The sequence below is a fragment of the Aythya ferina genome (genome assembly GCF_964211825.1).
Source record: "Aythya ferina genome assembly, chromosome: 5".
In the NCBI taxonomy this organism is placed as follows: domain Eukaryota; kingdom Metazoa; phylum Chordata; class Aves; order Anseriformes; family Anatidae; genus Aythya; species Aythya ferina.
This window is the reverse complement of record NC_140301.1, coordinates 52646103-52659337: the sequence shown is the minus strand read 5'-3', so window position 1 is coordinate 52659337 and position 13235 is coordinate 52646103. Positions and strand designations below refer to the sequence as shown.

The following is a 13235-nucleotide window of genomic DNA, read 5'->3' as shown; positions in this document are numbered from 1 at the left end:
CCCAATGGGCAGCTCCTGGGTTGCTGTGTCCCTTGCATGACTGGCCCAGCACTAGCAGGCTGCTGGTAACCACATTTTCAGTGGATTCCAGTCAAGTACAGTGTCTTCATGAAATATGCAAGGAACAACATTTTCTGCTAAGGGAATATGCATATTGCCAGTCTATTTAGGGAAGTAGGGCATTTAAAGAAGGTCAAGGGTATCACACTTCTCCATCCAGTGATTTTGTGCCTTCTCTTTCACATTCTCTGGGTGAAGCTGAGAAGAAACGCGTGATCATTTCACAAAGCAAAGGAGGGCTTTGGCCACAGGCTGCTATCTGCCACCATGGAATATCTTCAAGCCTCTCTCAAAGTAATAGCAAGTAGTTTGGGGATGCTGCAGAGCTTGGCAGGTTGACTTCAGAGAGGCTTGTAGCCTCATACAGGACCTGCCTAGGTGCCGTGAATGCAGAATGAAAGGAATTCTGAGCAGATTCAGATTGCTTCCCCTATTACGGAGCGACATTACTGCAGACTGTTATATTTTCTGGTAGCCTAACTCTGGCTGAAGTTCATGACTAACAGTATTTTACAGAGTCCCAAGCGAGTTAGGTGCTGGCCTTCCAGCCATCTCAATGAGGGCTCAGTGTCTGACGTGCTTCAGTATCCAGGAAATTCCCACTGGCTGTACATGCCTGTAGACCTGTGCAAATCCAGATCTCAGCACTTACTGACTTAAATCATAGGATCCTGAAAATAAAGAATTAGTTCCTAGCTTTAAAAAGAAAAAGAAAAAAAAAAAAAAAGGTATTCAGACAGAGTTATTTTGCTGCAATCCAGAATTCTTGCATGCTGGATATGATTTATGACTCGATCTGACGTAGCTCAAAATGCTAAAATAGATGTGGCACTCACAAAGCAACTCAGCAACGCAGCAGCGAAAGCAAAAAGTGGCAACTGCAGGGACAGTCCAAGATAGACACAAACTCTAGGTGTTGCACAGAATTGCACTGTAAATTAAGAGCTGTATTTATCTGATGTTTAAATCATGAGCAATTTTATCTAGTGCTGTAGCTTATGTGTGTTTAAAGTGATTTCCACCTTTGGCTCTTCCCTGGCCTTCCCCTTGGCTGCAGCATTTTCTGTGGGGACCTGGGGGGTGTCAGGGGCTGGTGGCCTTGGCTGTCGCAGACAGGAGACAAAGTCCAGGAGCAAAGGGTTTCCCCAGCAGTGCCCTGCCACCTGCCTTGGGCACGTGGCACGGGGCAGCCATGGTCTGACACCTCCTGATTCCCACAGCCCCCATGGCTAAGCCATCCCTACAAGGGGGAGGTGAAGCAAGGAGGTCTTGAACTAACTGCAGCGAGTGTATGTCAAAATTAGCAGCCTGAATTACACCCAGAGATAACCGGGAGGTCACGGGATCGTGTTGCTATTCCTGGATGCCCTTGGGGCCTGCTGCAGCAAGCCCAGCCAGAGGCGAGCAGGGTCTGGTTCACCGTGCCAGTATCTGGGTCAGGGGCAGAAGGAAATCCCCTCAGAGCAACGTCAGCAGTGAGCCAGGCATCGCTGCTCCTGATGCTTTGGCTGCTCATCAGCTGCAGAGCATCCGGGGCTGCTTATAAACCCGGGCCCCGTTTCATGCAGCCCAGGCAATGCTCCGTGAACAGCTGCCCCTTGACAGAACAGCTCCTCAGGGGCCCTCAGTTCTTCGCTGCCCCCACTCACTTTCATGTGGGGAGCTGAGAAGGAGGCCTTGTAGGGTTGCTCCGAGTTCAAGGCTTGCCTTGGGGTGCTCTGGGGTGGGGTGTCTCCATGCAGCACCTGAGGACATGGCTGGGCTGTTGGCATTACGGGAATATTTGGGCCACGCTGAGCTTTCCTGCATGCAGCTCCACTAGGTACAACCACTTCTGAAAGCAGTCTCATCCCCTTTGTAGAGGTGCCCAACGACACATAGCCCACTATTATTGGATATTTTTGGTAGCTGATGTGGCAGAGCTAAAGGACTGGATCTAGGTCAAGTATAAGGTTGGTTTTGTTTTTTTCCTGTTACACTGCTAGCCTCTTTATGCAACACGTGTATAATGTCTTGGTCTCCTGTGGATCTAAATGCAGGTTTCACCTTGGATTCTTTGCCTCAATTCTCCTTCAGTAATGTCTAAGGGCTGCTGCCATAAGAGAGCTGCCATGTGAGCTGTATCAAATTATATTTTACTAGCCTCCATTTCAGCTTGCTGAGGATGGGCAACTGCTTGTCCAGAGTGTTGTCCTCACAAGGTGGCAGCCATGGTGAGCCTTGCCCTACTCCATGCCTCTTCGTCAAATCAAGCAGCATTGGCGGCTGTCTTCTCTGGCAGCTCTAAGAAAAGATTTCCCGACTACCTCGGCTAAAGATCCCGTCTACAAGCAAAATGCTGCGTGCACATGTACTTCACGTCGCATGACTCCATCTCCTGGCAACCAGGGGTAAATAAAGCCAGGCGGTATTTGGAGGTCTTGGGATCACTTTTATGCTTTTCCTGTTACAAGGGGAGTGTGTCCCCTGGTTGTGACAGTGGCTTCCTAGGGACTTCTGTGAGCGCTCACCAGAGGGCTTGGACACCTTCACCGCGAGACCCTCGCTGGTCGGGACAGCCTGGTGCAGCCAGATCTCTTGCTGTGACAACTGCTGTACACGATCAGGGGTACTTGCCCCATACCTGCATGGCTTTCACGTTTTATGCTCTAAGGAAGGTTGGTTCTGGTCAGTGGTTAAGGGGCACCCTGGAAGTTGAAGATCTGGATTCAATTTCCTCATAACATATCAACCATGTATTAAAGGTGCTTGCAACGTGCAAGGCAGGATCTTGGAGTACGTGGTCTAATTTTGGCATCTAGTCTCTCCTTGCCCCTGTTTCCATCAGTAAAATGGGGAGACAGCTACAGCACTCCAATAGTTTTCCACTGCGAACAATAAAGGCACCCAGAATTTCTCTTTTCAATTTATCCAATAAAATCTAATTCATTTTGGAGAACATCCAATAAGTCTTTAAAATACAAACAATAGTAATAAATACTGATAATAATGAAAATATAGACACTAGTACTACAGATAGTGGTGACATGCAGCAGTTCACTAAAACTAGGCAAAAGGCTTCTAGAAATGGAAAAATTCCTCCTTTACTCCAATGACTCTTGCCCTTTAAAAAACAGCCAGATGAGACTCTTTCTACCCACAGGGCTCTCCTGCAGTGACAGCTACATTAACCTTTGCTGACAAGCACTTCTCTTTGCTTGTAAAATCAGCTTAGTGAGTGCAAAATTCTTCCAGACTTTAAAATGGTTACTATCAAATTGAGATACGCTACATGCAAAACAAAACAACCTCATGCCTTACAATTACTCTTGTGTTGTTAGCACTGCTCTGAGATCACTTGATGTGCTAATACATGATGATGGCTGGGCATCTGTCTGTTTTGGCTAATACTGCAGAATTTATTTGAATGTAGGAGAAGTTTTTTTTTTTTTGCCGCATTTCTCTCCCTGGGCATTTTCATGTGCTTATCACCACATTGTCTGCACAACGAGCAGCACAACAGAGGAGCAGTAATATATGCTTGGATTATTTGTCTGTTGCTTTTAGAAAAATGCTTTAAAATTACATGTAAAGCCAATCCACTCCCTCATGCACATGGGCGCACATGGGCACGGTCTCTTCCTGTCGTCCTATTTCCCCATATTAATTTCACGTCCTTCTTGCTTATGAGTCTGAGCTGTCCTTTATATGCGAGAAATTCCTCCCATGCAAGTGGGGCTCTTCTGGCTTTTTGGGATGCTCCTCCTGGCATGTCACAGCACTGAGCCTTTGAAACTGGGTCACGGGAGCTTTTCCACCTTGTCAGAGCCAAGCTTTTTACATTGCCTTGGGCAATTTAAAAGACTTTGTAACCCCATGGATTGAATATAAACCATGCGGCAGACACGATTTTGATGCAGTCAGTAATTTCCGATTCCATAATATTTCTGTGACATTTATAATTGCTGACCGGAAATCTCCAGGACTGGGAACTTGTTATAAAATGCATGCCAGGCTCCCAGTCTACTCCATCCATCTCAAAAATATATCATGTCCAGGAGATTAGATCTCAGCAAGCTACAATAATATAATACTTTACTGAAAAGATAAAAAATGCTTGAAATTACCTTTTGGGTAATTGGCTAATTTTGCAGGATAAATACAATACATTTTTATACTGTCTTTCCTTTAAGGCTCCACTGCTAATCCATGACATTTATTGCAAAACTCCTACTGAGCTCAAAGACGCAAGCATGGCTTTTAAACTTGCCTTTTCACCATATTTGGTGGGTCTGGAAATGTCCAAGACAAATAAATGACTGCTAAAACATTAATGTGAAATATTGAATTGAGTGTGAGAAAGGAGCAAAAGGATGCAAAAGCATCAGGAAATGACTTAGCTGCAAGCACAAATGCAAATAAACTCAAGTTGCTTTTTTAATAGCTTCCAAGTTAAATTGTTATTATTTGCATTACTCTAGGATGTTGGACTCCTCGTCTTCTTTGTGGAGATGCAAAGTCAGCTGGAAAATCAAGCAAAGAATGCTGAGCTTCTAATAAGCTCATTGTGTGCACTTACTATTAACAGGTGAAACTTTTGGAGCTGACCTGGTCTTCTTCGATGTGACAAAATTTAATTGTATAGCACAGCTCATTAGGAAAGAGGTCCGTGAACTCTTGCTGAAACTGAGTACCTTGTGAAGTGTATTTAGGAAAATTTCCTTCATGCGTCTTAGTGGGAAAGTGATTTTCTTTCTCCTATATACCCACACAAAGGATTGCAACATCTTATTTAATGCAGGTATAGTTCCATTATTTTGACAATGAACAAGAAAAGGAATCCAAACCAAATACAGCTGTGAGAAATCAGACCTGCCAGCACAATCTGAGCCTGTGTAAGTAGAACAACCCCAGCTTCATTTGGGCCAAGATTTCAGCCAGGATGCTTTGCCCCTGGAGACGTGGATTGCCATACCCCTGTAAAACATTACAGGCCAGGCCAGGCCAGGCAGTGCTGGCAGGGATGTGCTGCAGGAACCTCTCCAGCCCAGCCAGCAGCCCTGCTGAATGAGCTGGTGGGGATGGGATGCAGGAACCACATCGCCTGTCCCTGGGTCAGCGGGTGCTGGGAGGGGTGGGAGGGAACCCTTCCCGGGTGCTCAGGGCTGAGGTAGAAAAGGGAGCACCAGGGATGATAAATGGTTCCAGTTAATGAAATTAATAAGACTTTGAATGCCAACAAGTGTGATTTTTTTTTTTTTCCTGGCTATTTAGCAACCTCACGGTAACAAAATGTCTGCTAGTGATCAGCTACAAGCTCTAAGGCTTCTTCCTAAACAGTACATCCCTTTACTAGGAAGAGAGATTGCTTAAAATGAGTATTTTGCTCATGTCCTTCCTGGATACCTGTCTACTCCTTTCAAACTCAAAATAAACATCAGCTGTTCTGCTGCCAGACATTCCCAAGCCTCTTCTCTGTACCAATCCTGTGTAGGCTCTAAAGCCTTCTGGCTGAAGCCTAGCTTTATTTTATACTTTGTCAAATTTTGATTTATTTATTTACTATTTTTTTTTCAGCACCGACAAATAAATCTGCTAATTGGCTCAGACAGCAATTACTTTGGGAATGTTTTTTATTTGATTTTGGTTGGTTTGCACCTAAATTGCTACGAATAATAAAACACAATTTCAGTTTCTCAGCTTTGCCAGATGCTGATGTGTCTACTTCACAGCTTCAGTTTCAAATAAGACGAATCAAGGCATGTAAAGAAACCCCGGTATCAGAATAGTTCAGAAAGGGAACACAATTTAAAACTGTGGCCAGAATGTATGGATTATAAAGTCTGAAAGAGGATGGGGATACACTACCTTTTTCTACACCTAAACACTTGAATTCACTTGTCCAATTTTGCTGGTTTAATTTCTATAACTCTTATGACTTTGACTATGCACAGTTTCTGGAAGTAAACTAACAAAGCCTTGATGGATAGTTGGGAAGAGGGGTAATTATTATTCCAATCTGATCTGAGATCTAAAAGAATTTCTAATTTATCTTATCAAGGTTTTCTGATGAGTAGTCATGAGGGAGATTTCAAAGGTCAGGAGAAATGAAATGCAGAATTAAATTCAAATTAATCAGAGGAAGACTCTAGACTGGCTTATAGTTACATCGGTAAACACCAGCTATGGGCTATATATCACCCAAAACACAGAAATATGACCCCGAACTGAATTGCACAGAAGTGAATATAATGTAAAATATAGAAAAAAGCTCAGACCCTTGGTTGTAGGAGGAAAACACAGAGCAGATAGTGGGGAGCAACAAAGTGGTGAATGTGAATTTTGGGCATACCCAGCCAATCCACAGGATTCACCAGAGCAACCTGGAAGCTGCTTTAATTTAACCCTGCCAAGGTTTCAAGCTCAGGGATTTGAAATGTGAACTGCAGAAAGTTTGGAAAATTTTGGTCAGAAGTTTGTCTGGCATGTATAAGCTCTGGTAGATGTATTTGCTTTATTTAATCCATATGTTTGCCCATTAAATAATTCAGAAGATGTTATATTAAACAGACATCAGAGAAAACTGATGGAAGTGCATTTGCTGAAGCAAGAGCTTGTATAATGAGACATTCCATAAAAGAAGCTGGACTTTTAAAGTCAGAATGGATTAAGGGCATGAATTCACGTGTCCCATGAGAACTTATTACTTATAAACTCAAAGGACATTCAGAGACCTTCAGAAAGAAGCAGGTCTCATGCCTGAGTTTAATTTTAATATCATTGCAGTTGCAAATAAATTGTTTTTATAGTTGTTTCAATATAACTGAAGAAGAATTTGTGTGATCACCCAATTAGCAGGACAGGTCTTTCGCAAGGAATGAAATGAGGAATTTATTAGGGATTATTATATGTACTACTGAAGACAAAAAAGAAGAAAATAACCCATGTAGCTATAAAAACTGTGCATTTATTTTAAGACTACAGAAAAGATAATTTAAATTATGCCCAATACATTACTTTGAAAACTCCAAACACATTTTCCCCTACCTGTGCAGTTTTTGTAACATAATCAGCTTGGACACTGATAACAGCCTCATCAGATTCATGGCTGATTTCACATTTTCATACAGTAATAATTGTATTATTATCACTCTAACCACCATGTTGCCAAGGCTGCAGGAAAACGGTAATTTGACTCCAAATAACACCTTCAGTAGTGTGTAAAACAAAGAAACCCAAATCGGAAACTTTGCCGTTAGTGCCCAGCTGCAGGTTAGGGTTTTGTTCAATATAACTGGCCCTGGGCGCAGCGAGCATGAGGACAAAAACAAGGCACAAGGGCGGCACAGGGCCTGTGGTGCCAGCACCATGCGCCCGCCTGCCCTTTGGCATTTTGTTACACCCCCTGCTTTGCAAACTGAGCGTCAGTGTGCCTGTCTGCTGTAGTTCTGCACTATTCCTGCGTTGGACACGAGCTGTACAGGTGCATGCAAAATGTGATGTCTGCCCCTCGACTGCTTTTGCTCATCTCAGGGGCAGCAAATATCACCCATCCACCACACGTGCTGCCAAGGAGACACTTCTCTGCGACTCTTCAACAAGGTTTGACTGCTCGTACAAGGCAGGTGAAAGAAGATGACTGATCTGAGCGCTGGATCTCACTTGACCGTGCTGATGATGTACCATAGATAGGACACAGCTTTCATGAGTTGTCCAATTGTCCCTAGTTGTCCATTTTTTGTGTGTGGTAACTGCTGTGTGTTGGGTTCATAGCCAAAGCCATGCAGGATTGTAAGGCTGGGTCTGAGAAAGGGAAATACTAAGCTCTCTGAAGCGCCAGTTTGCCCTCTCATCATAATTTTAGTATTAAATCATGATGTAATTAGTTAACACAATGTTCTTCATTATGAAGGTTTGAGCTCATTTATCAGCTGCAAACTAATTTCACTTTTTCCTCACCTATGAATTTAAGATTCACTTAAGACCAGTAACGCTGTGACTGAAAGCAAGTCCCACGCTTATTTAGGCAAAGGAATAGTTGAAGTGTGCTGAAGCCTCGGTCCTGTTCCTTGCCGTATCAGGCCTTCGGTGTTTCAGTTGTCAAAAGCAAAAGTATAAAAGTTGCAGTTCTGAGATTCTTGAACCTCTGGGTTTATTTTAATAAAAATATTAGCCTAGTATCTAAAGCACATTAATGATGTTGTGGGTAACCAGATTATCATTGAAAAAGTCCCCTTGGTCTGTGTTTCCTCTGGCCAGCTACCTACATACAGATCTGCCACCTCTTGCCTTGTCCAGTAAGGTCTTGGTGAGCAGGAACAGTTTTCCTAAGATGAAAGCAAGAGACCTGCAGTCTTTTTACTTTCTATAAAGAGCAAGAACAGCAATGAGTGTGTGAAGCTGCTGAAAAGTATAGGCCTGGTACCTCCAAAGGCTTAACTCTTCTGTTTCTCCCAGGGATACTGAAGGAAAGGGCAGTTTAGCATAAAATAAAAATTTTTTCCTCCCTCGTTGCACCTCACTCCAGGCTTGGACTATGCTTCTAGCCCATCCTGGTGACGAATTCATCTGTCCCCTTATCCATCAAATCACTGTCACAGGTGAGGCTGATAATTGGGTTCTCTTTGTGGCGTTGAGACGTGGACATGGGTTAATGAGAAAGCTGACTGAGGCCACCAACCCAATTTACACCAGCTATTTAGCAGCTGTCAAGAGGTAAAACTGCCCGTCACTGCCTGTCTTGCCTGGGTTTGTACCAGTAACCCAGAGACAAGGGCTCGTAGCTCATTACCACAGTCCCTCGAGCCACCCGGTTCCCCAGCAGCAGGCGCCTTTTGCATTAGTGCCCAACAGAGGTGACCGTGTGCCCAAAACACTGTGCTGGAAGAAGTTTGTAAAGGTCCAACTGTCCCATACTACCAGCACCATCCTGCACCCCAGAAGCGCTGGGGCAGCCTGCCCGGGGACACGTGGCAGGTATGCTGGGGGGACAAATGTCCCCTGTATTGGCTCCCGCATCCCTTTGCATCCTAGTGCGCTTCTGTATGGGAAAGGGGCTTTTTTCCTGCACTATGTCCTAATAAAACCACTACATGTGACCTTTTACAGCACCTGGGGGACAGGAGCACCAAATTACTGACAGGTATAAAATCTGTGCACGGCAGCCAAGCCTGTTCCCACTTACCCCCAGAGAGAAATCAGCTCACCTGGTGAAATTAAAAGCCAGGCTTACCTGGCTAATGTATCTGATTAGCATAAGGACTGCAAAGTAATCTGCCTCTGAGAAGATACATGGGAAGAATGAAGCACCAGCAGCCAAATGCACTACGGGTTTGGCTTCAATTTATTGTGAGTCTGATCCAGCTAGCACTCAGCAGCAGCCAGGCTGTATTTACAAGCTCTGGAACAGCCTGCTGCTGGGGTAGAAACAGCAATAAATCATTACTTGAAGAAACAACACATCAAAATATCCCACGTGGCTTCCCCTCTGCCTTCCCTGTCTTTCTGGCGGTGCTGAGCCCTGCCTGGCCCAGCAGTGGGGAGATGTGGGCAGGGCTGGTGCTGTGCCTTGCCCTCTGCAGGCCCCAGCTCACCCAAGGCAGGGTCTCCTCCCAGACCCGATGGCTTTTCCAGCCCATCAGGTCAGGTAAGTTGGGAGAACAAAGGCACGGTTGTGTGGGAAGGGGGAAGGGGTGGCAGCCCACCTCGCCCCTGCAGTAAGCGGAGACCCTCTCTCAGGTGTTAAAGCTGGGCTTGAATCTCCTCCAAGGGCCAGCCAGTGCTGTTGGTGGCGAGGTGTAACAGAACACACCTCTGAGAGCTTCTTGTATTATTATAATTAATAATTATTATGAATTATTATTTAAATCTGCACAGCTGTTGCTTCTGTGGTCCCCAGGGCAGAGCAGGCTCCACTTGCCCATGCAGATAGCAGTGAATTCAGGCAGGCTTCCTCCCCTCGTCCTCCCAAGGACAGCAGGGCTGTGCCTAGGAACTCTTTGCTCTCCCTTATCTGTGCAAGGGCGGCAGCAGCAGCCCTTCTGTACAGCAAACTGGGCAAGACGTCAGTGTGCTCAGATACTGAGGGGTAGGAGAGGGATCTGCATCTCCTGTGGCATCAGACACTGCGAAGATGTGGTTCCTGGAGCGGCTGTCTGCAGACAGGCTGTGGGGATAAGCACACACCAAGTGCTCAAAGGGTCCCTGCCGTGCCCAGGTGGAGCAGCAGAGGGACGCTGATCCCTGCCGCCTGCTCCCCACCCCCAGGGCTGCTGCAGGGCGATGCTTTTCTGCTACCCTGCAGTGGAGTTAGCTCTAAAGCAGATCTGCACCATGTACCACCACCACCTCAGCATTTTCTCCTCTTGAGCCACTGGTTTACAGCTAGCTCAGTTTAGCAGCAGGCCAGATACATCAGTGAGAGGAGGAGAGCAGAAGTCCACAGCTGCCAGCTGGAAGCACTAAGTGGGTTGGTCAGAGTCACCTGTAGGGCTGCTCCTCAGAGGTGATGCAGGTGGTGGTCCTGGTAACAGGGCAGACCTAAAGGATGTGGGGTTGAACCACAGGGAGCACATGGATGTAATAAATTTGCTTTGATTTACGCTGTACTATGCTCTGTTCACCTGGAACTTCAGTTTCCAGAGTTGTCAGTTCATTAGAAGTGGAAAATTTCCAAGAAGGCAAAGCAGGGAATATGTCAAGTAAGTTTGAATTTGCAGGCATGACTGATCAATTCTGCCTGCATTCAAAATTCAAAATTAACTTACAGCATGGTTTAAAGCAGTATCTGCAAAGTGGAATTCAAATTGGACCCCAAATTTGAATCCTCCTAAGCCTCAAGTTGGTCTGATCTGGAAATGATGGGAAGAGACCGAAAGTAAGAACATGGACACAGGGATCTTTGCTGCTCTGTCATTGTTCCTGACTCTGGCAGATTATCTCCATGACATTAAAAATGATCAGAGCCCTAAGGCAATTCACTCCTCACTTTCCAAATTTTACTTCTGCAGCAAGGAGAAATTACCCGAGTGATGATGTGAGCCTGCACAAGAGCACGGTTCAAAGCCCAACGCTCCAGCCTGCCTCAATAAACAACCGCCCAGCTGAAAAAGAGCGGCGAATACAAAGGCGCAGCAACCTGCTGGCTCGAGGAAAAATGCAAACCAAACTGGCATTGTTGTGAGCTGCCGAGAGCGGGGAAGGCTGTGCCAAACGGCATCATGAGAGTGACAAGCGCGCAGGAAATTTAATAAAATGCAGTGCCATGCTGAAGAGCAGCAGTGGCAGGAGCAGCCATCATGCTGAACCTTGCAATCGCAATCCTATTACCCCACCGCCACCTGGGGCTTCCCTTGGCTCCGGTGCTGAGAGAGTGGCTTTCTTCCTCCCATTTGTATTCAAATAGCGTCCCCGTTTGTAACTGCATCCCTGTCCTATAGCAGGCGGTGGACGTGGGCAGAATACAGAAAGCCAGGCAGAATCACCTGCTCACCAAGACCTGCTGCGGCTGCCGACCACAGATCAGGCTGGGGAGATTGATTTGCCTGAGCAACTGGGCATATCAACAGCGAGGAGCACCAGTTAGGAGACTTAAAATTAGCCCTTCCTGCTTGGTTTGGGTTTGCAGACACACGTCACACGCCAAGCAAGACTTCCCTTCCCTCAGCACCTCCAGCCTGCTGAGGCCCGAGGTGTCGGACACCAGGAGGGTCATTGGTCCTGAACAAGGGACAGAAAGCTTACAGTAGTACAGGAGTCTGCAAATTATAGGGGATTTGCTATTTGCACAAGAAGAGGTGGATCAGAATGGTTCTTATCTGAATTTCAAGCACAATTTCCTGGAGGTCTTTGCATCCTAGAGCTGTCATTTTGTGCATTGTAAAGATGAGGGGCCTTTGGAAAAACATGGGTCTGGCTTGGATTCAACCGTCCTCGGAACTAAGGAGTCTTTGCTTCAGCACCAGCTCCATAAGCAGCTTACTCTCTAACCTTTGCTTCAGAAATAAAAGTTTTGGAAGTCAATAGTTATCAGGAATGGAAAGTGAGATGTAACCCCTGAAGACCTGTGACAGCAAATCAGTGACTTCAGCAACGTTTCTGTGTTAGAATAAGCACTGGGGAAGAATACGCTGTCCATTTGTCTAATCTGGGTCCGGTTTCATTTCAAGTATCACACAAGTATCACGTAATGGAGAACATGCTCAATCACAGTGAAATCCCAGTGTTTGTTACAAAATGTGGGGTGATGTAACACTGTTGTAGATCTTACTTGGAAAAAACAATCTCATTTTTTGCCGAATAAAGAAATTTGTGGAGGGTATTTTTTTGGTATGGGATGTATTAAAGCTGGATGTTGTCACTTATGACACTGTTCCTTTAACTTGCTCTGCTTGACACTATGAATTATTCAGATATCCCTATGATATATAGAAGTAGTGTCAGCATTTTAGGGCATGACTCTCCTTTCTCATCTGCTATAAAATCCCAGTGGCTTCAGTGAGCGATAAAAGAAGGCAAAATTAGGTCCTCAGAAAAGTTGTTGTCTTGCAAGCAGAAAATACACTTTACCACCGAGTGAAGGGTGCAGTACCAACAGGCCTCGCTTACCGCACAAAATTGGGTATTTGTATTTCCCTGGTCCGTCAGCACAGCTAAGGGGTCATTTGTTCATTTGATTCACAATGGAAATGAGAAATAAGAGTGTAAAGAACACAGTGGATAGCGTAGCATAGTCTGTTTTCTCTCCTGCAGAACTGCTTAGGTTTCATTGACCTCATGCTGCTAATACCGACGGCCTCATTTGCTTGAATAGCAAGGTGTCTGCTTTGTAGCTGCCAGTCCCAGGCTCAGCGCAGAGCTGTGCCGGGGAAAAGCAGGATGGTGGTGGAGCAGAGTGGCAGTGGGGCACTCCAGAAGAGCCCAGGAGGTTGCTGTGTCCCCCAGATCACGGGGGAAACCCACCAAGCTCTGAGGATGATCAGTCTCCAGTGTTCTCTGGGAACAGTGCTGATATTTTTCCATTCTTGTGTAAATTTTTCTCCTTTTTTATTTTAAACCACTGAAGACAAAGATCATTGAGTTGAAACCAGTCTGAATTCATTGCCATCCATGGAACAACACTCTGCCTCATCCAAAACACCTGCAAAGGGTTGTTAGAGTTGTAGGAAAAATACAAACAAAGGTGGAGAGAAAAAAAA

At 45.4% G+C, this 13235-nt stretch overlaps 1 long non-coding RNA gene across 1 annotated transcript; it reads left to right on the top strand.

Moving 5' to 3' along the window:
- The first annotated feature begins 9230 nt into the window (after positions 1-9230).
- On the top strand, positions 9231-12520 carry LOC311438163. Its single transcript, XR_014693952.1, has 2 exons — positions 9231-9685; positions 11049-12520. It is a non-coding gene; the product is annotated as an uncharacterized lncRNA (long non-coding RNA).
- The last annotated feature ends 715 nt before the right edge of the window (positions 12521-13235 follow it).